The sequence below is a fragment of the Capsicum annuum genome, chromosome 12 (genome assembly GCF_002878395.1).
Source record: "Capsicum annuum cultivar UCD-10X-F1 chromosome 12, UCD10Xv1.1, whole genome shotgun sequence".
NCBI classification, from domain to species: domain Eukaryota; kingdom Viridiplantae; phylum Streptophyta; class Magnoliopsida; order Solanales; family Solanaceae; genus Capsicum; species Capsicum annuum.
The window spans coordinates 54,530,856-54,546,777 of NC_061122.1; positions in this window are offsets into that span (position 1 = coordinate 54,530,856).

Genomic DNA, 15,922 nt, shown 5'->3' on the forward strand with positions numbered 1-15,922 from the left:
AGATGGTATTAATGTTGGTCTGATGAGTGATACTATTGAACCTATGGTATATGCGTAGTTCTATGACTTAAGGACATCAACTAAGGGTCTCAACCTAACTCAGGTAAGCCTTAATCTATGCACCTGCATGATGATAAGTACTTCTCCCGACTAAAATATATTGATAACTGATAGGATCATTTATACTAAATTCTATAACTAATATATAGAAACATTTCTTACAATCATCCTAAAACAATATTAAATTAAAGGACAAAACATTCAATTATCAATGCATAAGAACCTAACTCTCTGTCCATTCATAACCCGCCATCTATTAAGAAAGCAGCTATTCATGAAAATTTTCATACTCTGTATGGGACAACAAATTACATAGCATAAGTATAAAATCATGAATTTATCAATATAATGAGGAATAATTAATTATACGCATGTAAAGTACTGAATTTTCATAGGGAACATACGTACAAGGATCACCCTTAAGAGAAATTGAAATCTGAATGAATTCATACTTTTTATTAAATCTAAACTTTAAAAGATGAATTAAACTAAGGAATTTGGTTTTCTTAAGGACTATGGGTTATAGGGAAACCATTGATGAAATTCCATTAGGATTTGAAAACCTTGGTCAAATTTTTATGTTTAAAGCTTGAAGATAAAAAGCCCAAATGCTTGCTTTGGGGAAGATAGTCACCTCATTGCTCTAAATATCCTAAGTATTATTTGATTTTTTGAATTAATGAGGGATTTATAAAGTTTAGTCATAATTTTCATCCTTAGGATTGCTTAAACGATAGAGTTTGGGAGTTTAAATAATAAGAAAAAACTGAAAAACCCCTTTCAAAACATAGCTGAAAAAACTGCATCTCAAGATGGATGAACCAACCAATGATCGTCCTTTTATCCAATGATTGTTTTTTAGTTCATCGTTTCTCATTTCTTGACAGTGCTTAGCTAAAATTTCCATAACTCCTTTCTCCAAAAGTGGATAAATGAGATATTAGAAGCATTGAAAAGATAACTCAATGATCTTTCATTTGGTGGATATTTAGCACCAAAACACTTCCAAATCTTGGATGTATACTTATTTGAAATTGACTGTAGTAAGATCTTCTACAAGAATTTGATCGGTATGTGTGTTTTTAACTTAATAATGCATAGGGAGTTATTTATGGTTGTAATTTATATCTAAAGCACTTCTCATACTAGTAAATCATTAGTTTTGGTTCTAAATATACTTGATGTATTATTTTTATCATTTCATGGATTCTTAGGGTGTTAAACCACCCCTACACAAAATAAGGAGCCCTATTGAGTAGGTTGACCTATTAGTGTTAATGATGAAGTGGGTTGAGTCAATTGGTGAACATCTCTAATATTCTATGAGACTAATGGGCAATCCCTCATATTTTTATCTTGCTTGATACAACAAAAAATCCATCGTTGTCTCCCATGCACTCCTCTAAGTGGTTCCTACCACACTTCTTACACCTTAAAAAGTGTATTCACTGGTAGCACTACCCTGAGATTTAGATCCTAGTGCTCTATCTCACTGCTCTTATTTGAAATTGGTTGTTGGGGAACTACTATGGGATGGGGCTGCAACCTAAGACCTTTGTTGAAACTGGGAGCGGTTTTTACCTCATGTCTTATAATAAGAATAGTCAAAGTTTCTTATTCTTACTCTATTAGTCTCCCTCTCCTACTCTTTTATCTTCTATTTGTCTATCTATTGAATATGGGTCATAAGTATTTTCATGTCTATTTCTATAATCAGTGTAGCAGTCCTACACTCATTGATCACTAACTTAGAGAATACTCTTTCACTAATATGTTGCCCAACATCAGATTGATAAACTCCTCAGTCGTATATTCCCTCAACTTATGTGGAATGAATTTATCCTAAATAGAAATCTTGAACTTATCCTAATCCACTTGAACAATTTTGTCCTTGTTTTTAATTAGTATATTTAGCTCTTACTCACACTTTAAATCTCGATTAGGTTGTAATTATGCTCAAACTCCAATTATCTCCATCCTACACATCAAAATACTCTACATAAGTGTAATTTACATCAAATAAGATGAAGATAATATAAAAAAACCAATGTGAGGCAAGTGATGGTAGAAAAGCATAATTATTAGCCTCACATCAACACCCTACACTTAATTTCTTGCTTATTCTCGAGCTAGCTATAAAGTCATGACTTAGAATCTAAAACAAACTACACAAATTGAAAGAATTTTACTCAATATAAAATTAAATGACTACATATAACAAACTTTTAATATGCATGCTTCCTAAATTCACCTCATTTAAAATCTCATAAGAAACTAGTTTAAGATCACCTAGACTTAGATCAAACACTCTATCTATCTTTTGTATTCTATGTGTCATCACCATAAGAGAGTAAACCATAATCACTCACAATATATAACATCAAATACATGGTTATAAGAATAACATAACACTCACTCTCTATAACACCTCAAAAGCCCAGGATACGATTAAAATCATGCTTCAAGTACATGTAACATCTAACATCATTTTCGTTACTATGGGAAGTGTTTTATACATATATGAAAAATCATGCTAGCTCATAGCCAAGTTGAAAACTTCCATACCGATTGTTTTCTTGTAAACAATATTCTTTTAGTCAACTTTAACTAGCCATAACTCCTATATTATGAAGTATTTTGTTTAGCTTAAGGCCCACCAAATGTAAGGACATTGAGCATTCTTTCCAACTCATGCAATTTATTGTTAATAAAATTCAAGAACTAAGAGTTATGGGTCTTATAGTAAAACATAATATAGCAGTGAGACAGTACGATAAAACCACAACCTTTGTTAGGTTGTATAATTGTATGAACTCTGATAATGAAAATTACATAATCATGATTAAAAAATCTCCTAAGGAACATAAATTCATGATTTTGGGATTGAGTTATGAAATTTCTTACTACACTAAGTTTAAATTATTTTCCTGATTAGTTGCATTCCTCTTAGATGGCGGGTTATGAAACCCAATGACCTAGGATGTTATGAATTGTCTATTGAATACTCATTGTTTAAGTTTTTATGATTTAGGATGCATTTAGATAGTACATTTATCTTTTAGTTTCAAAATATTTTTACTGTTAAGCATTTTAAAGTATCAATTTAGTTTTAGTTGGGAGTAGTTCTTAGCACAGAGAGTACATGGGTTCAAATAACTCATGAACCAAACTATGAGTCATTGTAGGTTAAAGGGTCCCTCAGTGGTTTAGAGTATCTCCCTTTCCCTTAATGGGATAATCAGATAATTCACAATAATCATGGTCCATAACCTTCTCAAGGTATAGAAATGTAATACCCCGTACTTCTACCTAGCTTAAAATCATCCCAAAAATATTGAAGACTTATTTTAAAGATAAATCCACTTTTATACATGTGGTATTTTTAAGATTTTCACTTTTTGTCATGTGGAAAATTCTATAAGGTTTTCATCGATACTAAATTTTCCCAAATCCGACACCCGAATAAAGACTTAGAGCCTTTTTAGTGAGCCAGTGTATCACCTGAGCCATCAGCGCCTCGCGGAGCCAGCTTAAATGCCATTTGTCAATTTCCAGTATTTTTCTGCGATAAAGGCATATCGCGCCAAATTTCTAGGTTGCAAACAGAGTGGCAATACGATAGCTTTGCATCATGCCACTGCGCAATTTCCCATTTGTCACTTTCCATTGACTTGGAGAGATAGTGACGCGTCGCACCAAGGATGAAAATTGAGAAATAGTCACAAAATTAAAATACGCATCCAAGGGTTAAAAAGGTCAATTTTCCAACCTTATATAAACCCAATAACACGTGATTCAACCATATTTAACACAGAATTTATTGTTTCTCTCAAGTTTCTCTCAAGAACAAGCTAGGGTTTTTAATTGGAAATTCAAATCTAAGACTCAAATTGAAGAATCTCTCTGCCAATCTTCATAGAATCAAGAACTAAGGTATGTAAAGAATTGATTCATGGACTTCTTTCATCCACAAAGCTCAAGAACCCTATTTTAAACTATATGTGATGATGTTCTTGTTTTAAATTTATTATGCTCATGTTGTTATTATTGTACGATTTCCAAGATTGTATCTTTATCATGTTTTTATGAAACTCTGTTATTATAGGGTTAAAATTCGTGCAATTGAGTTAAATTGTGGAACCATGTGGTATTAAATTGATTATCATACCTATTCTCTATGTGTGCATGCAAGGTGTTTGATAATATTCCCCAATGAATAAATAATGATCAAGTACCTAGTTTCCATGTGTCAAGATTATGTCATCTCTCTTACATTTTGCTATACCTATTTAATTAAGATGATTCCCACGCTAAACCTATGAATTGTGATTACTTGATGGGGTTGTTCGTAAGATTTGAAGCTTGAAATTATGCCATATTTATATGCATTACTATCAAGACATCATTAGAATAGATCTTTTGCTCTTCAGACTCGACAAGATCGTAAGCATTGTCCAGACGTGTCACTAATATATTAGAGCTCTTTCATATTCATGTCTATGCATTGTAAGATCCTGAAGACACACATTCTTTGATGACTCCCTATGTTGTAGTAAACTTTGAATGTTAGTCCCAAAACCTTCTAAGAACCTTTCTATTTCATTACTCTAGTCAGTAATTCAATCATAGAAAGACGAGTATATAGAAATTGCCCAGTCAAAATTTCCTAAAAAGACACTGTAGTCGATCTTGTTGAGTTAGACATGATAGATTTTGATGTTATTCTTTGAATAGATTGGTTACATTCTTTGCATCCATTCATTTATTTTCAAAGTAGAGTAGTCTAGTTTCAGTTTCAAACATGCCTGTCATAGAGAGGCTAGGTCGGTTTGTCTATTACCTTAAGTATTGAAAAATAATTTCTAAATGGTGCATCTATAAACTTGTTTGGGTTAAGGATTAAAATTTGAGACCTAACTCTTAAGTCGGTTCTAGTGGTTAATGAATTCTCAAAAGCATTTCTCGGAGATCTGCTAAAAGTTTCTCAGTAGTGGTAATTGACTTTTGAAAAGATATCCTTCTAGAAACCCAGAATATTTCAATTCCACTCTACATAATGGCACTAGTCAAGCTTAAAGAACTAAAGAAATAGATTGAGCTTAATGAATTAAAGAAATAGTTTAAAAATTTCCTAAACAAGGGTTTTATTAGACCAAACAACTCTAAATATGATGAGTTAGTTCTTTTCTTTTTTAAGAAAGAGGTTCCTTTAGAATATACATTCCCTACTATCAGTTGAACAACATCATAGTCAAGAATATGTAACCTATTTAGAGGATTGATAGTCTCTTAGAAGAACTTTAGGGTGTCAGTATCTTCTCTAAGATAGACCTCAGATCCGGCTACCCTCACCTTAGAGTAAGAGAACGTAACATTATGAAGTCAACCATCAGAACTCATAATTATAACTTTGAAGTTGTTATTTATTTTAGAATACCGAATGCTGCTATAAATTTTCTAGACTTAATTAATAGGGTGTTCAAGTAGTACTTTGGACAAGTTCATCAATTTTTGTATTGATGACATCCTCATTTATTCTTGGAGTGAGGATGAATATCAAGAGCATTTGAAGACTTTCTCATAATCTATCAAAGATCACCAATTATTTGCAAAGTTCAGTAAGTGTGAATTTTGGTTTAAATTAGTAACATTTCTTGTTCATATCATTTTGGATAAGGGAATTTAGGTTGATACTCAAAAGACCAAAATAGTTAGAATTGGCCTAGACTCGTCACTCTATCTGATATTAGGAGTTTCTTAGAGTTAGCTAGATACTAAAGATATTTTTTGAGGAATTTTTATCTGTTTATTCCCTTATATACATATTGATACAGAAGAAATTCAAGTTCCATTTGTTTGATTCTTGTGGGAAGAGTTTTTAGGAGTTGTGGACTCAAATCACATCCTTTCTAACTTTGACTCAGGTAGAGGGTGATGCTTCTTGAGTTTACGTCGATTGTGCATTGATGGAGCATGGCAAGGTCATAACATATGCCTCTATACAACTCAAGTCTAATGAAAAAAATTAGTCAAATCATGATATTGAGTTGGAAACATTGGTTTTTTCCTTAAGGATTTAGTGGTATTATATTTATAGCGTTCATGTAGATGTGACCATGAATCATAAGAACCTTCAATATGTGTTTATTTAGAGAGATCTAAATCATCATCAGTGGAGATGTCTATAGTTATTAAAGTATTATGATATGAGTATCTTGTACCATCCTAGTAAAGCTAATGTTGTGGTTAATGATATTAGTAGATTATATATAAGATGTGTTACTCATATAGAGGATGAGAAGAAAGATTTAGTTTTGAGGTTTACCAGTGCTAGATTATGAGTTCAATTGGTTGATTTATCCAAAAGAAATATCATTGTTTTGAATAATTTTAAATCTTCCTTACTAAAAGTAAAGTTAGATACTAATCCTAATTTTCTTAAGAAGAAACAAGTGACCGAATTTTATAAAGTTCAGGTTTTCTCCTAAGAGGGAGATAGAGTTGTTCTTTGTTAAGGAAGACTATGTGTTCTAGACCTAGATGACTTGAGATATCAGATGCTAATAGAAGCTCATAGTTATTGGTATTCTATTCATCGACCCACTAAGATATATCTATGATCTATGTGAAGTCTTTTGGTGGAATGGCATGGAGAAGGATATCACAAAATTTATGGGTAAGAGTCTTAATTACCAATAGGTAAAGGTTGAGCACAAAAGACCTCGAAGTATGGTTTAAGGTATCAGTATTCCTACGTAGAATTGAGAAATGGTAAACATATACTTCACAAGGTTTCCTTATACTTGCTAACAACATGATTCTATCTAGATTATAGTAGATCTAATAACTAAGTCATCCTATTTCCTGCTAATTAAAACCTCAGATTCAGTTAACGACTATGCTAGAGTATATGTTAGTGTTTATATTAAATTTCATATAGCCCCTTTCATTATTATTTTAGAGAGTGTTGAATTTACCTCTCAATTCTCAAAAACTTTTCAGAAGGATCTCGACACCCAAGTTTATTTCAGTACGACTTTTAATTTGCACATAAATGGCCAGGAAGAATAGACTATTTAAACTTTAGAGGGTATCTTGAGAGATTATGTAATTAATTTTTAGGGTTATTTGGATGATCGTTTGACTTTGATTGAGCATATGTATAATAATTGCTATCACTCTAGTATTTGAATAGCCTGATTTGAAGTAATTTATAGTAGGTGTAGATCTTCTATAGGTTGGTTTGAAGTTAGTAAAGCTACCTTGATAGGTCTAGATTCAATCATGAGGCTATGGAGAAAGTTTAGTTATTTAAAGAAAGGCTGAAAATAACTCAAATCATCAAAAGTCCTATGTAGATGTAAGGAGAAGGGAGCTTGAGTTTGATATTGGTGATTTGGTTTACTTGAATGTTTCACCCATGGGAGTGGTGAAGAGATCTAGAAAGAAAGAGAAGATTCATGTCGTTGTGTTGGTCCTTATAATATTATCGGTCACTTTGGTAATATAGCCTATGAGTTAGATTAACCTGCAGCCATAACATTAGTCCATATGATTTTCCATGTGTTTTTGTTAAGGAAATGCATTTGGCATACAGGATCAGTTGTGCCTTTAGGCAGAATAGGTGTAAAAGGCAGTCTCTCTTATAAGGTGGTCCCAGTTCAGATCCTTGATTATCAGGTAATAAGTTGTGAAATAAGGATCTCACACCAGTAAATATTATTTGGAAAAATAAGTCAGTTGAGGGAGTTACTTGGGAAGAAGAGGAATATATTATTACCAAGTACCCCCATCTTTTATCTTTGAACTCAGTTCTAGCTTGAGGTAATTATTTTCTCTTAATTAAATCATTTATCTCATGTCACTTTGTTATTCTTATGTCATGGCATGTATTCCTGTGTTCAATTTAATTCATGTTTCAGTTATGGACTTAGTTTTCATGTTGGTATTTAACTTTGAGAAATTTAGTGATGGGATTGCAATCATTTGATAACTCTTCAGCATAGTTAGTTTTTATTTTGGGATGAATGACACCATGGGAGAGATATTGTAAAAGCCTTAAAATCAAAGCTAAGATAATAACCATGCTTCAAGTACATGTATAATCAAAGATCATGTTTTGGTAGTGTGTGGTGTTATTTAGACATTTATTGATGCCACAAGTAAATCCTAGCTCCTAGCCAAGTTGAAAACTTCCTTATTAGTTTTTTTCTTGAAAAGAATCTTCTTATAGTAAACTTACAACAATCATAAATCCAAGATTTTGAAGAATTTTTCAGCATAAGATCAATCAAATAAAATTTATTTGTGTCTCCATTCCAACAAATCCAATTGTTCATTATTCTGATTCTGGAGCTTAGAGTTATGGCATTTTTATTGAAGTACTATCAAACAATGGGATATTACAAATGAAACCATGATCTTGGTTAAATCGTACAATTTTACAATGCTCTCGTCTACCAAAAAAAGCCCAAAAATTGTTATTTAATAAGGATACCTCTATCCATAAGGGTCTCCCATGATCTTTATCTGAAACTCTTTGATACAATCATAAGTCCCAAGCTTGATTCGGTTTGGACTTTCAACCTACAAACAAAGGTAAAATCATGGATGCGTCCCACAAGTCATACCATGAGCCTTCTTAATAAGTCCTTAAAATCCTCAGTATAACCACCCAACACCGAGAACCAACCATAATCATAGGCGGGTCCCACGATTATGGGATAGCTCGTACATCATATTGGTAGCTCTTTTAGTTACATTTTAAAAGGGGCATTCCAGTGCTTTCCCACTATTTAAACCCCAAAAATATACCATTTAAGTTATCCCAAAGCTAATTATTAAGTCTAATACTACCCTAAGTTCCTCAATACTTAAATTTAGTATGTACTTGGCATTAAAAGAGTAAAAGAGGTGATTTCCCTTCTCGAGGGCATAACTATGGTTCATCTTCTTCAATCTCCAAACTCAAGCAATCCAATAATGTTTTCCTATCCAAGTAGGTGGGATTCCATCATTGGGTTTCCATTCACTCATTGAGTCAAAATTTACTCAAAATCTAAGTTTAATTTGCCCTTCAAGCTTAGGATTTTTATAAAAAGTGTGAATTTGATTAGTTTTCTGTTTTTTACCTTGACTTAACAAGGATTATATGTTTTCCCATAAATTTGAGCATCTTCACATACTTACTACTTTGAACTCTCATTATAAACATAAATTCCAAATTATAGTCTTGAGTTATGAAATTTCTTAATACACAGTTTATATAATTATCATGATTAGTTGTATTCCTCAGAGATGGAAGGTTATGAACACCCGATGACCTAGGGTATCATTCATTGCTAGTTGAATACTCATTCTTTTAGTTAACTGATTATGGATGCTATAAAATAAAGCATTTATCTTTTGATTTCAGAATATCATTATTGTTCAGAATTTTAGTATATCATTTTAGTTTCAATTGGGAGCAGTACTTAGCACCAAGAGCATATTAGTTTAGAAAACCATGTCCCAAACTATGTGTCACCTTAGGTTAAAGGTGACCTCACCAGTTAAGAATGTCTTTCTTGCCCTTCGTTGGCTAATGAGTGAATCACGCCAATCATGGTTTATACCCTTGGTAAGGTATATAAAACCTTCCCGACTTAGCTTACAGGATGGATTTCATGTTGCTCTCATAGTCTATGTCGGTTGTAATAACCTTTCATAGTTTAATCTAACACCACGTTTGATCTTGTATTCAGTCTATTCATCATCTTAAGTGTTACAAGTTTAGTAATTGATTATTTCATAGTGTTACAGACTCCTTTCCCATGTTCAGTTTATCATGTAACTATCATCATGTTAATATTACAAAGTGTAGTGCATATCTCACATACTCAGTACATTCAAAGTACTAACTGCCTACTTTCCTTTGCACTATAATTTTTTTATAATATAGGTTTGGAAGTTCAGCATTCCGATCGTGGTTAACTTGATTTAGCATCAATCAAAAAATAGTGTTTAGTGAGTTGTCATTATTCGAGGACTAATTATTAGTAGTTTATTTTTCTCTATTTTAGCTTCTGACAAGTTAGCTGAGGTATTTTCCTAGTAACTTATCTTAGTATAGGATTTTAGACTGACAATAGATGTTCAACGTTACCTTAAATTAAGTGATTTCCATTTTATTTTAAACATTGACATTTGGTATATTATTCATACATCATTCTTACTTTAACTTCTGCATCAGCATTTCATCAATCATTTCAATATTCTCTGTAATACCCCGGGAAATTTTTCGTTGAAATTTTGTGCGTAAACGTGTTGTGTTCTATCTTCTAGAATGAATTATAAATTTTTCATATGAAATATCTTAGATTATGACCCAAAATTATGTAGAGTATCGAATTATCTTTCCAACGATATCTGCATCATCCAAAACGGACACTCGAGCGACGAGTTATGAACATTCCAATCGAACCATGAATAGTAGTGAACAGTAAAATGTTCAGGAAAAAGTACTGAGGCCTGGCATATTTTTGCTCCAACTTTAAATGATCAAAACTCCTTGTACATAACAATCTGGGTGATCTACTATATATCAATGGAAAGCTCTGCGAGTCCTCTTTCCAATGAAATTGGTTTCATCCAATTTTCCTATCAAAGCAAAAAGTTTTGGTCGATCAACTTCATCCTATCAAAAGCAAATTTTTGTGTGAACTTCATATGATCATAACTCCTTGTACATAATAATCTGGGTGATATACTATATATCAACGGAAAGATATGAGAGTCCTCTTTCTAATGAAATTGGTTTCATCCAATTTGGATATCGAAGTGAAATGTTATGGTTGATCTACTTCAGACTATCAAAACAGTCCACCAAAGGACAGATTCGAGAATTATTTAATTTTTAGGGGCATTTTGGTTATTTCACCTCACCCAAAATCCGTCCAAACCCTATATTAAAGCTTATTAGAAGCATTATATGTTATATTTCATCAAATTCCCTCAAAAAGAAAACCCTAAGCTCCTACATCCAACTTTAAGAACCTCCAAAGTTCACTATTAATTCTCCAAATTTATTCAAGATTCCAAGTTCCTAGTTCAAGAACGCCAAGAACCATCATTCAAAGGCACTATTAACATCTAAAAAATGAGTATCGATCTAAAGTTCATCATTCAAGGTATGTGGGGTTTTTCAACAAGAACTCTCTTTCATTCTTGTGCCCAAAAGTAATTTTCTTTACAAAGGCATGATTTTTATTTGATTTTTATGAATTTGAAGCATGAACCCATATCTTATGATGATTATTATGAAATCTTGATTTTATGATTTTGAAAAATGAATTTACATGTGTGGTGATATAAAGCATGAATCTTGAATGATATTTATCATGATTTTGATATTTGGGTCGTGAATCCCTATTGAAAATTGTATTTGTTCTTGAAAAAGTGTGTGTTATAAGCACGTTGATGTTGAATATTTGAGATATTTTGAATGATTTGACCTTTTGGTCCTAATGGAGTTGTTTTAAACTCGAGTGTGAAAGAAATCCACAACGTGGTTGATTTTCATAGACAGGAAGCATGATGGCTCCCGATGTATATTTATATATTACTGAAATTGTTTTATTGTGGATTGTCTTTGAAATGATCTGATCTAAGTCCGGGAGAAATATTTAGCATCGAGTGGGAGGTATAAAGTGACCTTATTTCCCTAGAACTACATGCCCCCATAGGAGTGAGCCTGAGGCTGATTTATATAGTGATCACTAGTTTGTGTGGATTTGATATCTATAGTCCTACTACGATGCCAAGGACAGGATGGATCTCCCCAACGTGGGTTGTACGTGGGACTCCATGTAGCTCACATGGTTTATGTCGGTTATAGGATCTCCCAATGTGTGTGTGTTTCCTTGTGTCTATGGTGAATGGTGAAGTGATTTGAAAGTGGAATTTTGAAAGTTATTCTTTCGAAAGATTTAAATAATATTTACATTATGAGAATTGATATTCTTAATGAACTTAAAGTGATTGACAAATTATAAGATGACTCACTTGTGTTATTGTACTTATTTCATCCTCTCATGATTATGATGATTTTCTTCGGGCTATATGAGTCTTTCATACATCCTACATATTTCTTATAAATATTTATGATGATGATGTTTATACAACTGCATACACCCCTATATACTCGGTTTCTTTCCATGGTACTGACCCACATTTTTGGATGTGTGTTGTATTTTCTTGGAATGTAGGTTCAGGTGCTCAGTTCCAGGTTCGACAATAATTCTTCGAGCATGCTGTTCTATATCCTCTATTATGGTGAGTCCTTATGTTTTGAGGATGTGATGTCTGATGTTGGTTTCATGGAATTGTTTACATTTGATAACTAAGTATGAGTCAGTTGGGGCATGTCTCAATGGCTCGCTGGTTTTATTAATTTTCATAGAGGCTTTTTAGACTAGTATAGATGTTCGGAGTTGACTAATAAGTCATATTTTGTTATCTTTCTGAAATTTTTTTTATTCTTGGATGATAATTACTCTGTTGATATTTGAGGGTTATTTATGAAAACCCCATTAATTTGTGTTGAACTAAATAAAAATGGCTCAAAGGGTTAGCTTGGGGCTACTCATAGCCTCAAGCACCGTGTGATGCTTCGGGACCTATTTTCTGGGGCCTTACAAACTTAGTATCAGAGCCTTAAGTAAAGTTCTATGGGTAGTGTTTCGCATGTGGTAGAAGGTAAAAAAGAGTTGTCTCGTGATGTACATCGTTTGGCTAGATTAGGGGTTAGGTTGTTTGACTCTGCTGTAGGTAGTATAGGGGTTCAGAGTAGTTCTGAATCCTTCTTGGTTTCGAAAGTGAAGGAAAAGCAATACTTAGATACTAGTTTGGTCAGACTGAAGGAGTCAGTCAAGGAACAAAAAGTAGAGGTTTTCTCCCAAGGAGGAGATGGTGTGTTGAGATTACAGGGTAGATTGTGTGTCCCAAATGTTAATGATCTTAGACAGAGGATTATGGCTGAAGCGCACGGGGCGCGATATTCTATTCATCCGAGTGCCACCAAGATGTACCAAGACTTGCGGAAAATCTATTGGTGGAGTGGCATGAAGAAAGATATAGCAGCGTTTGTAGCTAAGTATGCAACATGCCAACAGGTTAAGGTTGAACACCAAAGACCTGGTGGTATGATGCAAGAGTTTAGTATTCCCACCTGGAAGTGGGAAGACATAAATATGGACTTCGTGATTGGCTTACCTTCTTCCCGATGCCATCGTGATTCTATTTGGGTTGTGGTTGATAGGTTGACTAAGTCTGCCCATTTTTTGCCTGTTCATACTTTATATATTTCTAAGGATTACGCTAGATTGTATATCCGAGAGCTGGTCAGACTGCATGGAGTTCCCTTGTCTATCATTTCAGATAGGGGTACTCAGTTCACTTCGCAATTTTGGAAAGCTTTTCAAAAGGGTCTTGGTACCCAAGTGCTTTTGAGTTCTACTTTTCATCCACAGACCGATGGTCAGGCTGAGCGGACCATCCAGACCTTAGAGGATATATTGAGTTCTTGTGCACTTGACTTTAAGGGAAGTTGGGATGACCACTTACCGTTGATAGGGTTTTCTTATAATAACAGTTTCCACTCTAGTATTGGCATGGGTCCATTTGAATCCTTATATGAGAGGAAGTATAGATCACCCATAGGTTGGTTCGAGGTGGGTGAAGCGGTTGTGAGTGATCCTGATTTGGTATTTGAGGCTATGGAAAAAGTTAAGTTGATTAGAGAAAGGTTGAAAACTACGTAGAGTCGTCAGAACTCATATGCGAATGTTAAAAGGAGAGACCTTGAGTTTGAAGTTGGTGACCTAGTGTATCTAAAAATTCCACCAATGAGGGGGGTGAAGAGATTCGGAAAGAAGAGAAAGCTTAGTCCCCATTATGTTGGTCCTTACAAAATTCTTAGCCCTATTGGTAAGGTAGCTTATGAGGTCGAGTTGCCTTCCGAGTTGTCCTTTGTTCATCCAATATTCCATGTCTCCATGATTAGAAAGCATATTAGCGATGCTGTGGTAATGGATTCCTCTGTGAGTCCTGACATTCAAGAAAATCATTCTTTTGATGAGATTCCTGTTGAGATTCTTGATTTTAGTGTCCAAAGACTAAGGAACAAAGAAGTTCCCTTGGTCAAGGTGTCGTGGCGAAAATAATCTGTTGAGGGTGTAACTTGGGAAGCTGAGGCGGATATGCAATCTAAGTACCCCCACCTATTTTTCGTGAACTCCGATCAAGCTGAAGGTGCTGTTCTTTCCTAAATCATGCACTTTTGATAAAAGTTGTTGCAGTTTAGCTGTCATTTATTATGTGTTCAGCTGTAGTTTCTTGAATTTGTGCATTCTATGTTGCATTCGGAGTGAGAAACGATGTGGTGATGAGTCTAACGAATGGTTTCAGCTGTATGCTCTACTCCCTATCTAATCTTGGCATGTCTAGCATCATTTGAGTCCTCTTTCCAATGAAATTGGTTTCATCCAATTGTCTATCGGAGCAAAAAGTTATGGTCGATCTACTTCAGCTTATCAAAAAAGAATTTTTGGGTCAACTTCAAATAATTATAACTCCTTATACACAATGATCTGGGTGAGATACTATAGATCAATGAAAAGATATGAGAGTGCTCTTTCTAATGAAATTAGTTTCGTCCAATTTGGATATTGGAGTAAAACGTTATGGTTGATCTACTTCAGACTATCAAAACAGTCCATCAAATGACAAATTCGAGAATTATTTGATTTTTAGGGGCATTTTGGTCATTCCACCTCACCTAAAATCCATCCAAACCCTATATTAAAGCCTATTAAAAGCATTCTATGTTATATTTCATCAAATTCCCTCAAAAAGAAAACCCTAAGATCCTACATCCAACTTCAAGAACCTCCAAAGTTCACCATTAATTCTGCAAATTTATTCAAGATTCCAAGTTCCTAATTCAAGAACTCCAAGAACTATCATTCAAAGGCACGATTAACATCTAAAAAATAGGTATCGATCTAAAGTTCATCATTCAAGGTATGTGGGGATTTTCAACAAGAACTCTCTTTCGTTCTTGTGCCCAAAAGAAATTTTCTTTACAAAGGCATGATTTTTATTTGATTTCTATGAATTTGAAGAATGAACCCATATCTTATGATGATTATTATGAAATCTTGATGTTTATGATTTTGAAAGATGAATTTACATGTGTAGTGATATAAAGCTTGAATCTTGAACGATATTTATCATGATTTTAATATTTGGGTCGTGAATCCCCGTTGGAAATTGTGTTGTTTTAGAAAGTGTGTGTTATAAGCACGTTGATGTTGAATATTTGAGATATTTTGAATGATTTGACTATTTGGTCTTAATGGAGTTGTTTTGAACTCGAGTGTGAAAGAAATCCGCAATGTGGTTGATTTTGATAGATGGGAAGCATGATGGATCCCGATGTATATTTATATATTACCGAAATTGTTTTGTTATAGATTGTCTTTGAAATGATCTGAGCTAAGTCTGGGAGAAATCTTTAGCACCGAGTAGGAGGTATAAAGCGACCTTACTTCCCTAGAACTACGGTCCCCCGTAGGAGTGAGCCTGAGGCTGATTTATATAGTGATCACTAGTTTTTGTGGATTTGATATCGATAGTCCTAATCCAATGGCAAGAATAGGACGGCTCTCCCTAACGTGGGTTGTACGTTGGAAACCATGCAGATCATATGGTTTATGTAGGTTATAGGATCTCCCAGTGTGTGTGTGTTTCCTTGTGTCTATGGTGAATGGTGAATTGATTTGAAAGTGGAATTATGAAAGTTATTCTTTCGAAAGATTTAAAT